Here is a 17,863-nt window from a genome sequence, read left to right as displayed (position 1 = left end):
GTTACTCCTGATAGTTCTTTTCAGGTTGTAGACCCTATAGCTAATAGGCGCTCAGAGACCCTATTAAGCCCAATTCTGGTTTCTGATTCAAGGCCTAGCTTAAGCTACGTTAGCTCGTGTGTGACTACTAGAGGGCAAAAGGCTAGGCGTAGGTCACAGTCCACTAATAAGGAATGCCTAAACCTGAAACTTGCTAAAGGGAATAAAGGCGGTAATAAATCAAAGAAAGTGACTGCTAAACAGAATTTGTTAAAGGAAATTAACGCTGCTAATAGTAAAGTAATTGATATAGCGCCCACTCTAGATAATGGAAGTGGTATATTAGCTGATGCAAGATTTTGGGAAAGAATGGAGGCCATTGTCAAAAAATTTTGTAATGCCCCAGTAAGCGGTAGACCATCTAGTGTTAATATTGTTCCGCTGCCTAATGACAATTCAAACTCAGAGCGTCTTTCAGGTTCCGCTAATGAAATCCTCTCTATTGCCCACATTGAGCAAATCATGAAGTCTCTTATATTGCCAGTGCTTGAGAGGATTAAAGTTTTGACAGAGCGATTAGACCGTTTTGAACAAGGTACCCTTGATCATTTTTTTTCAGTTAAATCTTTAATCAAATTACACTCTAAAAGCGGCCCTGATACTGCTGTACAGCAACGAACTACTATGGTGGACCATTCACAAATAGGCAATCATGTATCTCCAAACCAAAAAGATGTATCTGAACCCCGGTGTGGAAGTAATTCTCCTGTCCTGGCCACACAAAATGATTAAGGTAGTAAATCAACAACACAATCATCGCCTAAGGGGAACAAGGGAACTCGTGGGAGTGTACCTATATCTAGCCAGATAGGTGGTCACACTTGTAAGTCTGTATTGAGGAAGGGGGAAAACTTCCTCAAGGAGGGGTGTGAACGCTGAAGAACGGGTGTTAAAAACTGCCTTAAAGTCATGAAGCCATGGAAAACTTACCTGTTGGAGGTCTCCCCGGTATGTTGAGCATTGCAGCAACAGTGGTATCTGCGGGTCTGATGGGATTGCAAAGAGGCTATTGGAGCGCTCTGCTCTATTGACAGTGTGGTCTTCTCGTGGCGGCAGCGCTCTACGGCGGCTGACAAGGTGCACACTACACTCCTCTGGTGATGCCTCCCAAAGCGGCCTGAGGGAGAGCTCGCCCCATGGCTGATGCAACTGGAGGTGGAGCTGGAGTTGGACCAGTGAACACTAGAAACTCGGCAAGAATCAGTCATGGTAGTTAAGTTACTAAGGTGACTTGAAGCTCACGGCTGCCCGAGGCACTACCGGGCTCCGTGATTACTTTTAGAGGCTACGAGGGATTTTAAAATCGGAACTGTGTATTTCATGTTGCACTTTGGACTTTGTCTGCTAACCCTCTTTTAATTATACAGGCTACTCACTTGATCGCATTTGCTTACATCTGTGCATTTGCCCCTGACTTGTCCTCTGGCAGGCGATCGAAGCGCTGCCCGGGACCCGACTTTGGCCGCCATTTTGGGTGAGGAGCCTGGAGTGGAGCGGAGGCGAGCGGACTAGCGCTCAGCCCCTCCCGCCCTCAGCCCTACAAAATGGCCCCCTCTCACAGGAAGCGCAGCGGACGTGCGCAGCAGGCGCAACGCAGGCGTGCCGGAGTTGCGCCTGAGTTAAGCCCGTCTGCGCCCGTCCGCGACCAGACGGGACTTGGGGCCACCCCCCCTGCTTCTGGCTTTACGGTCCCCAGACTTACATACTCCCGCTCTTCTTTGTATAGCCTCCGACCGTCACCTGGTATTTATTGTTCTCGCTTGCGCTGTCATGACGCCCCTTTGTCCTGCCCTACATGCGCTCTGGCTCTCACATCCCTTCCCTCGGAGCTGTGTATTCCCTCTTCCTCTTTCTGGACTGCCACCCCTCTCCCAGTGACTGCACACCCCTCTGATTCCCCTCCTGACCTTAGTTTTATTAGTTTAAATTGCAGATCTCTGCCTAAACACAAGAGGGACATATTTGACCTCCTCACATCGTCTAGTCCGTCGGCCTTGTTTCTAACTGAAACCTGGCTCAATGACTGTTCTGAGCAGGACATTGCCACTGCCCTCCCTGATGAATACACCTTCGTGGGGCGTAACAGAACTCTCAGGGATGGAGGTGGCATTGCCATTATTTACAAGAGGAGCTACTCCTGCAAGTGGGAAGACCTTGACATCCCTAATTGTGAAGCAGGTAGTTTTAAATTGCTATTATCCCCGAATTTTACATTGTCCGGTGCTCTTTTGTATCGCCCGCCTGGTGCGGCTGGCGCATGGGCAGCTGCCCTTCCTGAGCTTATTGCTCCCCTTTTGTTGGAATCTAATAATTTCCTGTTATTAGGTGACTTGAACATCCATTTTAACGACACCTTATACTCTATTAGCACTCATCTTATACAGGACTTTGCCGCCCTCAATTTAAGTCTTCTCAACTCCGGTCCAACTCATAAAGGTGGCAACCTACTAAACCCAATCTTTGCTAATCTGGACACTGTAACCTGTCTACCTTCCAGACCTATTATTTGGTCTGACCATTTTATTGTAGAGTTCTACATTAAGACAGCGGGTGCGCCTTGCCCTCCTGGCAACCCACACTCCTTTAGAACCAGTAGAAATTGGCAAAGACTTAACCTGGAGCAACTTAATAATTCCCTAGAAAAGACCTTGCCTCCTCTTTCAAATATCTCTACGGATGATGTGGGGACGATTAGTACCTGGCTTACATCTGCAATTGATTTTTGCCTCCCGGCACGTAAATGTAAGCAACATTTTCTGCACCCCCCTGCTCCTTGGTTCAATGAACAACTAAAAATGGAGAAGTCCCGCTGCAAAAGACTGGAGCGTATTTGGAGGTCAAACTACTCTCCTGCAGATAAAGAAAACTCCAAACTCGCATTACATAAATATCACGCTCTATGTAATACTGCCAGGGCCAATCACGTTAACAACACGATACTGAAAGCCCAGAATCGTCCCAAAGCTCTTTTTAAGGCAGTTCAGGAACTATCCGGTATGTCATGTGCTCCCAAAGCCCCCTGTCTGGATAGCACTCAATGCAATTCATTGGCGGATTTCTTTACGGAGAAAATTGACAGCATCTACATGGGTTTTGGAGCTTTACCTTCTGTTTCATCCAGTTCATCCATACAGAACCATGACCAATCATCCATTCAGGACGACCCTGCACGGTCCTCATCTCCTCTATTAGATAAGTGGGAACTCATTTCTGTGCCCGCCTTCCAGAAACTGCTGGCAGAGATCAAATCCGGCTCTCCCTTGGATCCCATGCCCCCTCAGATTCTTTGTACCCTAGCCTCCGTCTCACTTGACTGTATCTTGGCTCTCTTGAATGCTTCTCTTATTGAGGCAACTGTCCCTAACATCTGGAAGCATGCGATGGTGGTCCCGCTCCTGAAGAAAGCTAATGCTGATCCCAGCAACCCAGCCAATTTCCGACCCATCTCCTTGCTTCCCTGCCTCTCGAAGGTGCTGGAGAAGCATGTCAACCATCACCTAACCACCCACATTGAATCAGCGAACGTCCTTCATCCTCCCCAGTCAGGTTTTCGGGTGGGCTTTTCTACGGAGTCCACCCTTCTGGGAGTCACGGAGACAGTCAGACGCCAGGTAGATAGAGGGGAGACGGTGGCACTCATCCTTTTGGATTTGAGTGCCGCTTTTGACACCGTCTCCCACACCATCCTTCTTTCTGCCTTGAAGTCTGTTAGGATCTGTGGCTCCGCACTTGCTTGGATCTCCAATTTTCTTTCTGATCGCACTTTCCAGGTCTTCTCCCCCTCTTCGGTGTCCACTGTTCATAATTCCCCGTATGGTGTCCCCCAAGGTCCTATTCTCAGTCCTTTGTTCTTCAACCTTTATGTTAGACCCCTTGCTTTTCTTGCCGAACAGTCCGGACTATCTATTTTTTCGTACGCTGATGACACTCAAATCATTTTCTCTCTTTCTTCTAATCAGCACTCCCCCTCCTCTTCTCTTCGTTCTGGGCTTACTGACATCGCCAATTGGATGCTGACTAGCAAACTGAAGCTGAATGGCGACAAAACGGAGCTGCTCCTGTTCGGGCTGGACTCCGCTCTCTGGGGCCCGCAACATTGGCCTCAGCAAATGGGACCATTGCCGGTCCCAGCAACAACAGCACGCAATCTCGGGGTCCTCTTTGACAATCAGTTATCCATGAGGCAACATGTGGTTAAAGTCTCAGCCACCTGTACTACCATCATCAGGTGGCTGAGGAAGATCACATGGATGCTTCCTCCAGACACCCAGAAGTCAGTGGTCCAGGCCTTAGTGACATCGCGGCTGGACTACGGTAATGTACTTCTTCTGGATGCCTGCAAGGAGGTCTCCCGTAATTTTCAAGTGGTCCAGAACATGGCTGCCCGTTTACTTTGCAATCTGCCTAGAACCACCTCAGTCTCCTCTTCCCTGCGCAGCCTGCATTGGCTGCGCATAGAATCTAGGTCCAAATTCAAAGCTCTATGCTTTATGCACCGTATCAAAGCTGGAAAATCCCCTCACTATCTATCCACCTTAGTCCATCAATATTGTCCCTCCCGCACTCTCAGATCCTCCACTCAATGCAGATTCTCTGTCCCCCGTTTCAAGCATGCTAGAGTTGGTGGGCGCTCTTTCTCCTACTTGGCGCCCTCGCTCTGGAATTCGCTTCCCATCCCTTTGCGGTCTGAAACATGTTATCTTAAGTTCCGCAAAGGAGTGAAAACCTGGCTGTTCTCTTTGTAACCTGTTCCTTGCACTCCTGTTTGCCCTCTTTTACTTCTGTTCTCCTAGCGCCGGGAAACCCACGGGTAGCTGCGCGCTTAATAAATTCAGATATAATAATAATAATAATATCCAGATCATCTTACAAATCTGCTCTTGATGATAATGTTGACACCACTCCCTCACATATTAACTTGCCCCCTGCTTGCATGCCCTATGTAGTTGTCCTGACGGGAGTTCCACGGCTAGCACCGGGCAAATTGGAATCTTTTAGTGAGCTTAAAAACAAAACTACATTCTGGCTTAATTACAACAGACCCCTCTCACGGCAACTGGATGGTCAAATCCTTTTTCTTAGACGAATTGCTTGGGTGGGGAGTAGGATCAAGGATATTCCAGGGGACTGTATTGTTGTCAACTTTAGGGATGCACGTGTTGTAAGGTCCATCTGTAACCAACAGAACGCTCATGATGGTACTGGAATTGGCACATTTGGGTTGGGTTATTTCTATCCTCAGCCCCTATACCAACAACTAAGACTAAGCAATGAAAACATTTTGGGGGAAGGCTTCCTGAGGATCCCGAGACATATCTCATAGAGGTATAGCTTGTTGCCACAATAGAGATATTTGTTACTGACCCAGTGGCTATGCATTTCCCCTTCGTTTGCCTTTTGTCAATGATAAGACATACTGGACATCCCCTATCTCTTCCATTTTATCTCCCCCTAATGTAACCAGATTGGGGGTTGGGTTTGGCTTAGCACCCCTAACTACCGAGTATAACTGTCGGGGTATCGAGTTGGAGGCATCAATTAATAAACTTGAATTTGAGATTGGGCTAATTAACAACAGAGATAAATTTGCCGGTCTAACTGCTATTAGCGTGACCCCAATAGCCCAATCTGCTGCTCAGAGTGCTGTCCCTCTTTTGAATGTTCTTCCCTCATTGCCTTCGGCACTAGAATCAGTGGCCGTGTCGACGAATCTATCTAGTGCAATGACCAAATACCCCCAGGAGACAGTAGTGGCCGATCCAATACTAAAGATAGTTAGCTGGAATATTGCAGGTATCTCCAGGAAGTTAAATCTTCCTGAGTGGAATATCTTGTTGGAGACATTTCAGATTTGTATCTTCCAGGAGACCTGGACCCTAGAAGCTAATCACAGAGTCGGCTATACTACCTTTTTTATACCAGCGGTACCCTCAACCTCCGGGAGGGGTCGCCCTTCGGGTGGACTCCTTATCTGGGTGAGTATCTCATTGGGCTGTATTATTAAACAAAAACAATCCAACTCACCAGATATCCTAAGGATTACACTTAGAGGTCCTGATAGGGGTAAATCCCTTGACATATTTAATATATATGCAAGGGGGAGTAAAGGTGGCTCCCCATCTCTGGCAGTAGCAACGTTAGAAAGCGAACTTAGAAGTTGTTACGTTGATATACAAGTCTTGGTCGCAGGGCACTTCAATTGCACATTTGAGCCCCTTGCGACAGACGATATTTTAGATCTTAATGTGGATGATGCTAGGAGGGGTATACCCCTATTAACAGTCCAACCAATAAAAAGATGGACCCAAAGGGCCATCCAGCTGAATGGACTAACTATGGAGTTTGGGTTACGAGCAGCAAACGGCCGTACCATTTCAGATCCTTCCGGGGCTCATACATATAACAGGGTGAATCACTCGTCGAGGATCAATTATATCCTCCGCGACTTTGAACTCTGGCACACTATGTTGGACATGGCCATATTACCAACCGTAGACAGTGATCATAATCTTCTTACCCTGAGCCTAAAGCATTTATGGCCGAATGCAACTGGCTCAATAGCACCAACTGAAGTAATGTCCACCTCGAAAGTCACTTTATCTAACTGTGGCAGGCGCCTTAAGTGGTACAAAGTCGTTTTGGATAAAGGGAAAATCCAGTCTATAGGAGCCTTGTTGGCAGTTTCACAAAATGAGCTGGATGTGATCTGTTCAGATCACTATGATCCCTCAAGGATAACAGCAGTATTTCAGAACACCATCAAGATGGTGGGAAATTGCTTTTTGGTACAAACACGAGGTGGGGTTGGGAGTGGCACTAAGAGGCCTATGGGTGAGCAAAGATGGTATACTTCCAAATGCAGGAAAATGAAGACCGCTTTAATTAAAGCAGTAAAGGCAAAGTCACAACTTCTGATTCAACAAGCAAGGAAAGTGTATAAGTTGGTGACAGCAAATGCTAAAAGGGAGTGGGAGGACCAGTACTGGCAATCATTAAAGGAGGCCAGTGCAGGGAGGGACTCGGGCCGTTTTTGGAAATCTATTAGAGCTAGGAATAGCCCTGATAGCAATTTTATCACATGTAACATCACTAGGCCTGGGCGGTAAATTCCGTTCCGCTCGCGGAATTTGCGGAATTTGCGTAATTTCGCGTTCCGCGGAGAACGCGAAATTGCTCAAAAGTCTGCTTTCCGCGATTTCGCGAAATTTTTGCTTGTTCGCGTTCTGAAAATGCGTGTTCGCGAGATATTTCTCCCCGAGCACGCAAACAGCAATTGTGAACAGGAAAAAAGCATCGCGAACAAGCAATTCCGCGTGTTCGCGGAATTTCTGCGTGTTCGCGGAGATTTTTTACCGTTTCGCGGAGATTTGCGTAACGCAATTACGCAAATTCCGCCCACCCCTAAACATCACCGCCCAGTCATGGGTTGATCACTTTTCCAAATTGTATGTGTCCCAGCAGGGAGCTGCTGGTGACTTAGATGCTTCCAGCTTCTATATACCCCCAGGTGACAACACATCGTGCCCGTTTTCTGTGAAGGAAGTGGAAAATGCGATAAGTCGCATTGTGCCCCAAAAGGCAGCTGGCCTGGACGGCATTCCTGGAGATTTGCTCCGTTTTGACCTGTCCAAATGGGGGAAACTTATTCACACGCTACTTATAGCCATTGATAATGGTGCCCCCATTCCTGAGTCTTGGAAGGGGGCTGAGGTCGTCCCTATTTTTAAAAAGGGGTGTAGAGACGACCCTTCCAACTATCGTCCAATTAGCTTATTAGACTCCTCTCAGAAGGTTATTGGCAAAGTGGTACTCGAGAGAATCCTACAATGGGCTGAAGAACATAAGATTCTTTCTGAGTACCAAGCGGGGTTCGGGGCTGGAACTGGGACAATAGAGCAAGCCTTTAGATTATTGTTAATCTATTGGAAAGTCGTTGTTATAGGCAAAGGCAGCCTTTATCTCGCGTTCATAGATTTAAGGACTGCCTTTGACCTTGTACCCCGAGAACGTCTTTGGGGAGTGCTGTCAGATATGGGGATCCCACCAAATATTCTATCAATCTTAGTGAGGCTTCACAAAGGTAACTTTGCACAAGAGAGGTGGGGTACCGAGGGCCAAAAAACTACCAGAATTCCAGTGGAAAGAGGGGTGCACCAGGGATGTGTTCTTGCTCCCACTCTTTTCTCACTATATGTTAATGGAGTGGTAGAGCATCTGTTGTCAATGCCAGCTGACGCGCCTTCCCTGGCGGGCGAGCGAATTCCTACCCTCTTATTCGCTGATGACACACTCTTAATTTCCAAGACCCCGGTGGGCCTCCAAAGCCTCCTAGATAATTTCCAGGCCTTTTGTATTAAGCGAGGGCTTGTAATAAACACAGATAAGACCAAATACTTGGTGCTGAATCCCCCGAAAAAACTTGGGTGTCCCCCAGTACTTAACCATGTATCTCTAGAAAGGGTCACTGTATTTGACTACTTAGGTATACGTTTATCAGATACCATGCAGTGGTCCCAGCATCTTGCCAAAATGTTGTTAAGTCATAAGAGGGTTACGGGGGCGCTCCTTAAGGAACAGCGCTCCTCCCTAATTAGACCAATTGCCCCTGTTATTGACATCTATAAAGCAAAGGGTGTAAGCTCTGCCCTTTATGGGGCCGAGCTGTGGGGCACGTCTAATATCGATTAGTTGGTAAAGTCGGAAAATACATTTTTAAGGGACCTTATGCTACTCCCTCAGAGCACACCAATGGTACCCTTACTGCTTGATCTAGGTTGTCATTCTATCAAAGACCTAGCAAAACTTCGGCCATTGCTCCTGTGGGCTCGTCTTTGGCGTGTCCCGGAACTTGCTTTTTATGCTAAGGGCTTATCAGAGGTTATGTCACTTGTAGGTTGGCATAAAATAAAATGGCTAAAAGATGTTAAATTTTTACTTGGTGAACTGGGTTTAAACGAAGCTTGGTCAAGTAGGTCCTTTCCCCCACTTAAAACACTGTACTGGAGGTGGGTTGCATTGAGAGCTAGCTCTGAATCAAATCCTGGCAGGCTAACGAAAGAATTTTTACAAATAAAGGATGTGGCACTTCGGGAACCTTATTTAGACTTTGTCTGGAAACCCGTTGATAGGGCTTTGTATTTTAAATTTAGGGTGGGGATTCTTCCAGTGTGTGCATTTACTGCCCGCTGGAAACCCCCATTCCAAACATCACCATACTGTCCTATCTGTAAAAACAAAGTAGAAACTGTTGCCCATGTCCTGTTTGCCTGTCCGGTATATGTATCTCCGCGGAAAAGTTGGCTGAAACCAATCTGTAGATTGTTGGGTACTAGGCATCATAACGAGGCACTTCGTATTCTAATGTCGGATACATGACCTTTGTTTGTCTGTGGTCTTTTAAAGTTTTTATCATGGACTTTGGTCCATCAGAACAAAAAGGCTAGAACAAAATGTTTAATATGTATCTTAAAATTTATGGTTAACTTGTGATCAAATCTGAGCAACCAATTTAATTTCATATTTGATGTAAATATGTTTTTAAACATTGTCTTTGTATATATGTGTAATGTAATTCTGTGATGCTTTTAAGATATGTTTATTGTCGAATAAAGCCTTATTGACTGACTGACTAGTGTGGTAAATTTTATTGAGATTTTAAATACCAATGCCTTTAATCTCAAATTCACCTCTCACATTGACAAAACTACTGTTGAGTTTTTGGATACCAGAGTTATGATTGTCGACAACAAGATTGAGACCACTCTTTACAGGAAACCCACTGCTGGCAATTCCATCTTGCACGCCAGCAGTGCTCATCCTCAGCACCTTATAAAAAGCATCCCTTATAGGGAACTCCTCCGTATTAAACGCATTTGTAGTACTATAGAGGAGAGGGCCAAATGCTCTGAGGAAGCAATAATGAGGATGAAGGAGAGAGGATACACTGAGAGGACTCTGAGGGACGCTTATAAGAAAGTGCAGTCCATCTCCAGAGACACACTGTTGATTGAAAAGACCAGCAATCCCAGTCCCAACAAGCCCATTTCTGGGCCTGACAGTTTATTCCCTGACATACCACGATTCATCACGACCTACAATAAGCAACACAACAAAATCAGGGCCATCGTCACAAAAAATTGGCCCATTTTGCTTACTGATGGTGTTCTGGCACCCATGTTACCCTCCAAACCCATTCTCACGTTTAGAAGGGCCAAAACTATGAAGGGAGAACTTACTAGGCTTAGTATTGAGAGTTCTTCCAGCGGCACATGGTTGAAACCCAAGAACGGATTCTTCAAATGTGCCAGTTGCAGGGCCTGCAAATTTGGCCAGAACACTACTGAATATTCTGTTCCCTTTAGGCCTAACATCAGGCAGATTAAGGGTCATTACACTTGTAGGTCGGATTTTGTGATATTGCACATGTGGATTAAACTACATAGGTAGCACCAAACTACAAGCTCATGTTAGAATTCTCCAACATTTAAGAGCAATCGTGAACAACGATTCTAGCTACCCTGTAGCAAGACATTTTAAGAAATGCCACAACAATGATCTCAGCTGCCTCAAATATTTTGTTATTGATAACATTCCTGCACAACGCAGAGGGGGCAACAGAGAAAAGCTTCTCAGACAACTCGAAACAAGGTATATCCTTGAGTTCGACAGTAAAGCACCCACAGGGCTCAACAATACTGAAGACTTACACAATTTTATATAATAAACAGCCATTCCACTGTAGTTGGTATCTCACAGTACCTTATCAGACACAAGCAGGCAAACCCCGACATCCCGGGTGGATGTTTTCTGCATTTTTTTCGTATTGTGTTCTTGGTCATTTCTCTATATTCATTGCAGGGGTCATGTTGAGACACATGTTGTATGACAATATGTTTGCACTTCATGATTTTTGATATCTGAAATATTGGTTCTTTATTGCCGGAATTTGCTTATATTCTTATTTCTTTCTTCTTTTTTCTTCTTTCTTTTCTTTTCCGTGGCCGGCGACTTTTGTCTTCCTTAGTTGATGTCCCATGCAGATTGGTTCTTCCGGCTTCTGCCAGCCGTGTCCTATCTGGGATCATCTCGACAGAAGTTATGTAACCCTTGTTTCTACTAATGTATGTTAAACCAGCCTCTGATTCTGTGCACACATGCTGTTCGTCCCTATGGACTTCAGCATTTCCACATTTTTGTTTCCCCTTTTTTCTATCCTTTTACTTTTTCACATTTCCACTCTTTTCACATTTTTTTGATAGTGTTCTGATGACCGACGTATTTGCAATTGAGTTTTATAAGATCCTGGGCTTGTTGATTAGTTTTTTTTATCTATTTTATCTCTTGCCTCCATGTTAATTTCTAAAGAGATGCATTTGAATTTATTCATGAACATTTTGTATTTGGCTAATATTGCTGCTATGTATATATTCCATGCGATTATTTGCACTTTGTACTATCATTGCGTATTTTGCACAACAATACCATTGCAGTTTGCATTTTAATTTGCATTTGGCCCTCATGTCAATTTCCAAAGAGATGCACTGTAAATTTGTTCATGAACAGTTTACATTTATCCAATATTGCTGCTATGTATATACTCCATGCAGTTGTTTTGCACTCTGTTCTATCATTGCGTATTTTGCACAACAATACCATTGCAGCTTGCCCTTTAATTTGCGTTTTTTAGAAAACACAGGGCAATTGCACTTTGTAACAGTACTGTTCATGCGCCTTTGCACCTTTTTCATGTATTTACTTTCAGCAAGAGAAAGATAAATTTTAGCCCACATTAAGGTTTTCCATCATACATTTCTGTTGTAGTCATTACAATTATATTTGCATATTTTGTATTGATACTACTTACTTGGAGATTTTTTCTATGTCCTTCATCACAACCATCACAACCATCACATGACCTTTGAGTGCTATGTATATAAGGTTGTTAACAATGGCGTTTACTTTATGTGATCAAGGCCACCTTGTAGCCGAAACACGTGCTGTGTTGGTGCTGGTTCTAATTAAATTCCTCTGAAGCACGACTGGTGTCCGTGTGCTTTCTTCTTCGCCTTCCTGGAAGTGGGAGAATGCGCCTGGTGTTTGTATATATATATATATATATATATATATATAAATATATATATATATATATATATATATATATATATATATCCAAGCGAAAAACCTCTGAATAAGGAGCCTCCAACCCTTCAGGGCGGCCTCTTGAGACAGGCACGGAGCAACCCATCACCTCATCACGCCAATGAAACACACCAGAGGCCCATTTCCGGGGACATCAGCTTTATTCGGAGATATGCTGCACAAGTAAGCTTCCATTCTCCAACATGTTTCAGCGAGTAGCCTTGTTCACGGACAGGAAGCTGAATCAAAAAGTGCATATGTGCGCTTTTTTTTAAAGGTTTCTGACATCACGTGACTGTTTAAGAATACAGCTCCCACAATGCATCCTGGACACATATCTGAATGTTGGTTATGTAGGGAAACAATTCGCGTTGTAAAGGCAGTTAATATCTTGCTCTTTGCATTGTGCCAGTGCATAAATGTCAATACATGGGGTCACAGTCACGGAGATTGCAATTTTAAAAGCATGATGCTGAAATTTGTCATTCTCTTTCAAAGGCTCACATCCCCAAAATGATTATATATATTGATTGAAAAAAACATAGGTTTCAGGGACGTTATAGTTAGCTCGACATTTCACACGTACAAAACCATAGAAATTCCTCTGTTATAGTTAGTTATTCTAACTATAACTTGCGCGCCCGCAATGCACTGCTGATGATGTCACATATTACATCATTCATAACATGGTCAGTGATATCACTGATGACATCACTGATTACATCTCAAATGACATCACTGATGACATCCCTGATCAAATGACATCACTGATGACATCACTGATGACATCATCCAGTGAATGTGGTTTTGTTTGAAATTTAAATATGTATTATAAATGTACCAATCTGTATTGAAGATTGAGTGGATATACAACTGTCTGGATGGAGGATTTAGTAGCTGTCTGACTGTCTGTTTAAGTGAGTAATTAAAAGTGTCTCACTAAATACATGGGTTAGTAACTGAACTATGTGAATGTGTGCATCACTGTCTCTGTTGTTGTATAACCTGCTGCATCAGTTGGTCACTAACTACATGAGTGTCTATATTAGTTATTGATTAGTTGGCTGAGTATTTATATGGGAGACTGAGTGTGTGTGTGGTTGGGTGGGGGGGGTGTAACTCTGCATAGATGTGTGAGTGGTTGATTGACTAGATGTATGAGTTTAAGAGTGCATGTGGAAACAGTTGTTTGGTTGACTGAGTGTGTTTATTGGTGTGTTGGTGAGCGAATATATGTCTCGGTGGTACATCTCCAACAAAGTACAAAAATAAAAGGCATTGTATGTGAGAGTTGGTGTATATAAATAAGAATACGTAAGAGTCGATATTGTGAGAGTGACTGTATGGATGAGTATATAATTGTAATAGTGATTTTATAACATAGTAACTAGGATTTGCTATGTGTATGAATCAATGAAGTGTTGTGTTTATAACTGTGTAGGTGAGTAAATGTAAGTGTGATTGATTTGTTTCATGAGTGAGTAGGATGACTGCATAATCGACTAGGATGACTGCTGATGTGTCAATGTTTATATAGGTGTATGAGTGCATTTGATAGTGTTCTATTGATCAGTGACTGCATGCATAAGGGATTCTGTGGGTGAATGGGTAGTTGTGTGTGTAGACTTAGGAATCAGTGAGTGGGTACGAAGTAACTGGTATTGGTGTGTCAATGGTTTCAAATATGGTACTCTGTATTTTACAGTGAGTGAGGAAAGGTTATACTAGTGTGTGATGAGGTGTATTAGATTGTCACTTGGATGATGTCATCAGTGATATCATCAGTGATGTCATTTGAGATGTCATCTGTGATGTCATCAGTGATGTCACTGACCATGTCATGAATGATGCAATATGTGACATCATCAGCAGTGCATTGCGGGTGCGCGAGTTATAGTTAGCAGAACTAACTATAATGGAGTTATTTCTATGGTTTTGTACCAGTGAAATGTCCAGCTAACTATAACATCCCTGAAACCTATGTTATTTTCAGTGAATTTCTAAGGTTTTTTAAATGCTCATGTCTAACTATAACGTCCCTGAAACCTATGTTTTTTTTCAGTGAATTTGAAAGGTTTTTTAAATGCTAATTTCTAACTATAATGTCTCTAAAACCTATGGTTTTTTCAGTGAATTTCAAACGTTTTTAAAATGCTAATTTCTTACTATAATGTCCCTGAAACCTATGGTTTTTTCAGTGAATTTCAATAGTTTTTTAAATGGTAATTTTTAAGTATAATAGCAGTTATACCTATGTTTTTTGTACTGAATTTCTAGAGTTTTTTTAACTGTTTATTTGTAAATATATTATTTATTAAACAATATTATATACTTTTTTGAAAATTGGATTTTTTTTTAATTCAAAAGTAAAATTTAGTAGAATTATTTTGATTTATTTTTGTATTTTAATATATTTATATTATTTTCATTTAAAAAAAAAAAAAAATTTTTGGGGAGTTGCGCATCCAAAGCGTACCTAACATGGTGGGTGCGCGTATTCAAGCTGCCATTTTGGAAAAGTCGTGAAGGATCCGAGTATGGTGTGCGATGGGTGCGTGCTTTCCAGCTACGTCATATACATATAATATTACGTGGTGTGCGCGATTGGTATGCGACTGCTGCGCGACTCTTTCTCCTGCGTATTCGCGACACATGCGCATTATGGTACGCGACGTTTGCGCAGTGGCAGGCCCTGCGTGCCGTCATATACATGCTGGAGCGCGCTGGGTGCGTTACTCCCGCGAAAGTTTTCATATTCTAAAATGATGTATATGTGTTTTTAATGTACATATTAGCGCAAGAGATTATCTAAGGTATTCATAAAAAGAATACATTTCTACTTGTAATAAACTTATATTATGTTTAAATATATTTTCGCGGAGTCGCGTCGGGTGCGTTCTTCATGAGCGCAGGGTGCGCGACTCCCATGTGACCTTAAAAAAAGGATTTGATTGGTTCATAAAATTTCCCACTGTAACTATTGAAGGACCCCACCCATTTTAATCATTCTTGTTGGAGCATCTTCAGAGGAACATCTCTTCTTCTACAAGAACGTCTTTGGCATTTATTTGGGTGTTTTTCTAAAACTAACTAAAAAAATGGCATCAGTACAGCAGCAGCAGGTGGAAGTATCTTCGGATGGAGAACTGTTGGAGGAGGCACCACCTAAGCAGGTGTGTCAACATTAGACCTGGGCTAAAAATCCATTCCGCTCGCGGAAATTGCGATAATTTGACATTTTTGCGTTCCGCGGAGAGCGCGAAAATGTCAAAATTTCCGCAATCCGCATTTTACCGGAAATTTTTTGCATGCTCGCGCTGTAAAATAATACATTCTCGCCTGTGTGCGATCGCCTTACCTGAATCCCCGCGTTCGCCGACAAGTTTTCCCGATCCGGTCGCGTTCTCCACGAGATGTTGGATTGTTGGTAGCCATTTGCGCTGTCTCACGACAGTTCGCGCCCGCAGTAACGTCATTCGTCGCTTGATCACGTCTTTCTTCTCGCGATCATGCACCGCGAGACAAGTGAAAACAAGATGGCCGCGCCCGCGAGCAACCGCATGGGTAAGTTGGCGAGCCGCGACCACGCAGAAAATACCGCGAACGGGCGGGAAAAAAACTTCTGCATCTTCGCGATATTTCGCGTGTTTGCGGAGATTTTTAACATTTTCGCGATAATGTGTGAAAGTAAATTTCGCAAATTCCGCCCACCCCTAGTCAACATCACAACCTCCTCTGGATAAACGACCGGAATTTGCCTTCTTGGAGCAGCACTGTGTCAAGTGCAAGAAAATAATCTGCTATGGAGAACAGTCGGTGGATGCTGTTTGTGCTGCTCAAAGAAACCACCGCTGTTAATTTTTTTGTTTTTTTTGTTGTTTTTGGAATGATCTTAAATTCCAAAAGTTACCTGTTTACTTTGTTCCATTTTTTTGTTCACTTTTTAGAAAAACACCCCAAAAAATACAAAATTGTTCAAAAACTACAAAAAAATACAAAACAAAAAAAGAAGATAAAAAAAGTTCTTGTCAGAAGTACCTTTTCTGGTTAAAAAAAAAAACTATAATTGCATGGTAATGTCTGAAAGTTTGGTTGAATATACGTGTAGAGCATGATTGACTGAAAGAATGCATTAGGAGTGTATGGTGAATTTATAGGGGCAGATCTATGAGGAAGTGCTGCAGCGTGGCAGCGCAAGCCCTGTGGCTGCACTGCGCTGCGGCACTTCCGAAGCACAGGAATGCAACATATTTACATGAATATGTCGCATCTCTGTGCTTCCCTCTGCACTGGCGCACAAACTGTAGCCATGCGCTGGCACAGGCCCCCTTGCACCATGGTGCAAGGATGCCTGCGTCGTGGGGAGATTGTTTTTGTGCAGGAAGGGACACCTTCCTGTACTAAAACAATCACTAAAGGCATTTTTCCTCCTTCAATGCGTGCTGTGGAATGCAGCATGCATTGAAAGAGGAAACAATTAGGAGAAATGAAAACATTTCTTCTCGTTGCGCCTTGCTGCATCACCTCTAGGGTGGTGCAGCATTCACACACATCTCCAGATTTACGATTTCTCGTAAATCTTGAGATTTGTCTTGTTCCATGGGTTTTGTGTGGGAACATACACAGCAACACCCATGGAACGCCCCTTCAATGCAAAGTGCTGCGTGTGAAGGGGCCATATTTCCAAGGAGAGGAAAAGCCACGCAGGGTGGCTTTTCCTCTCCTTGTAAAATTGGAGGTGCCCCCGGCGCCACCAGTACGTCACAAAAAGTGACGTACTGGTGACGCAGGGGGCTTGTAAATCTGCCCCATAAGTGCTTAGGTAGTGGCGGAGTGATACGATAAGAACATAGTGCTGGATGGGTGATTGAGGAAGTGCATGAGACTGACAGGAGGAATCCTAGGTTGTATGGGTACTACTTCAGTATTTAGTGGTGTGTACCAATCTTATGTATGTGCTTAGATGTTTGTAGGGATTGTGCACAGAATATTGTAGGTGTTAGTGCCTAGGCCATTCCATAAGAACATCACTAGTAATTGGAATGATGACAGTGCTGCAAATAGAGTGCACGGTTAATTTATAAGTGCTTAGGTATTGGCGGTGTAATAGGATAAGTAGATAGTGCTGGATGGGTGATTGAAGAAGTGCATGGGAGTAACAAGTGGATTGCTAGGCTGCATGGGTAGTAAGTGGGTATTTAGTGCAGTGTAGCAATAGTATGTATCTGGTTAGAGGTGTACATGCATTCTGCACAGAATATTGTAGGAGTACTTGTGTTCGTAGCTAGGCCATTCCATAAGTACATGACTAGTAAGTGGAATAATTACAGTGATACAAACAGGGTGTCTGGTGAATTTATAAGTGGATAGATTTTGTCAAAGTGATAGCATAAGTAAACAGTGCTGAATGGGTGATTAGAGAAGTGTATGGGACTGACAGGAGGATTCCTATGCAGCATGGGTAGTATCTTAGTATTTACAAGACTGTTCCAATAGTATGTATGTGGTTAGAGATGTGCATGCATAGTGCATAAAATGTAGTATGTATACTTTTCTTAGAGGCTAGGACATTCCATAAGTATATCACTAGTAATTGGAAAGATTACAGTGATGCAAACAGACTGCATGGTGATTTTATAAGTGCTTAGGTATTGGCGGAGTGATAGGATAAGTAGATAGTGCTGGA

The sequence above is a fragment of the Triturus cristatus genome, chromosome 6 (genome assembly GCF_964204655.1).
Source record: "Triturus cristatus chromosome 6, aTriCri1.1, whole genome shotgun sequence".
Taxonomy (NCBI): Eukaryota; Metazoa; Chordata; class Amphibia; order Caudata; family Salamandridae; genus Triturus; species Triturus cristatus.
The sequence above is the reverse complement of the archived record's forward strand: the minus strand, read 5'-3'. Positions refer to the sequence as shown.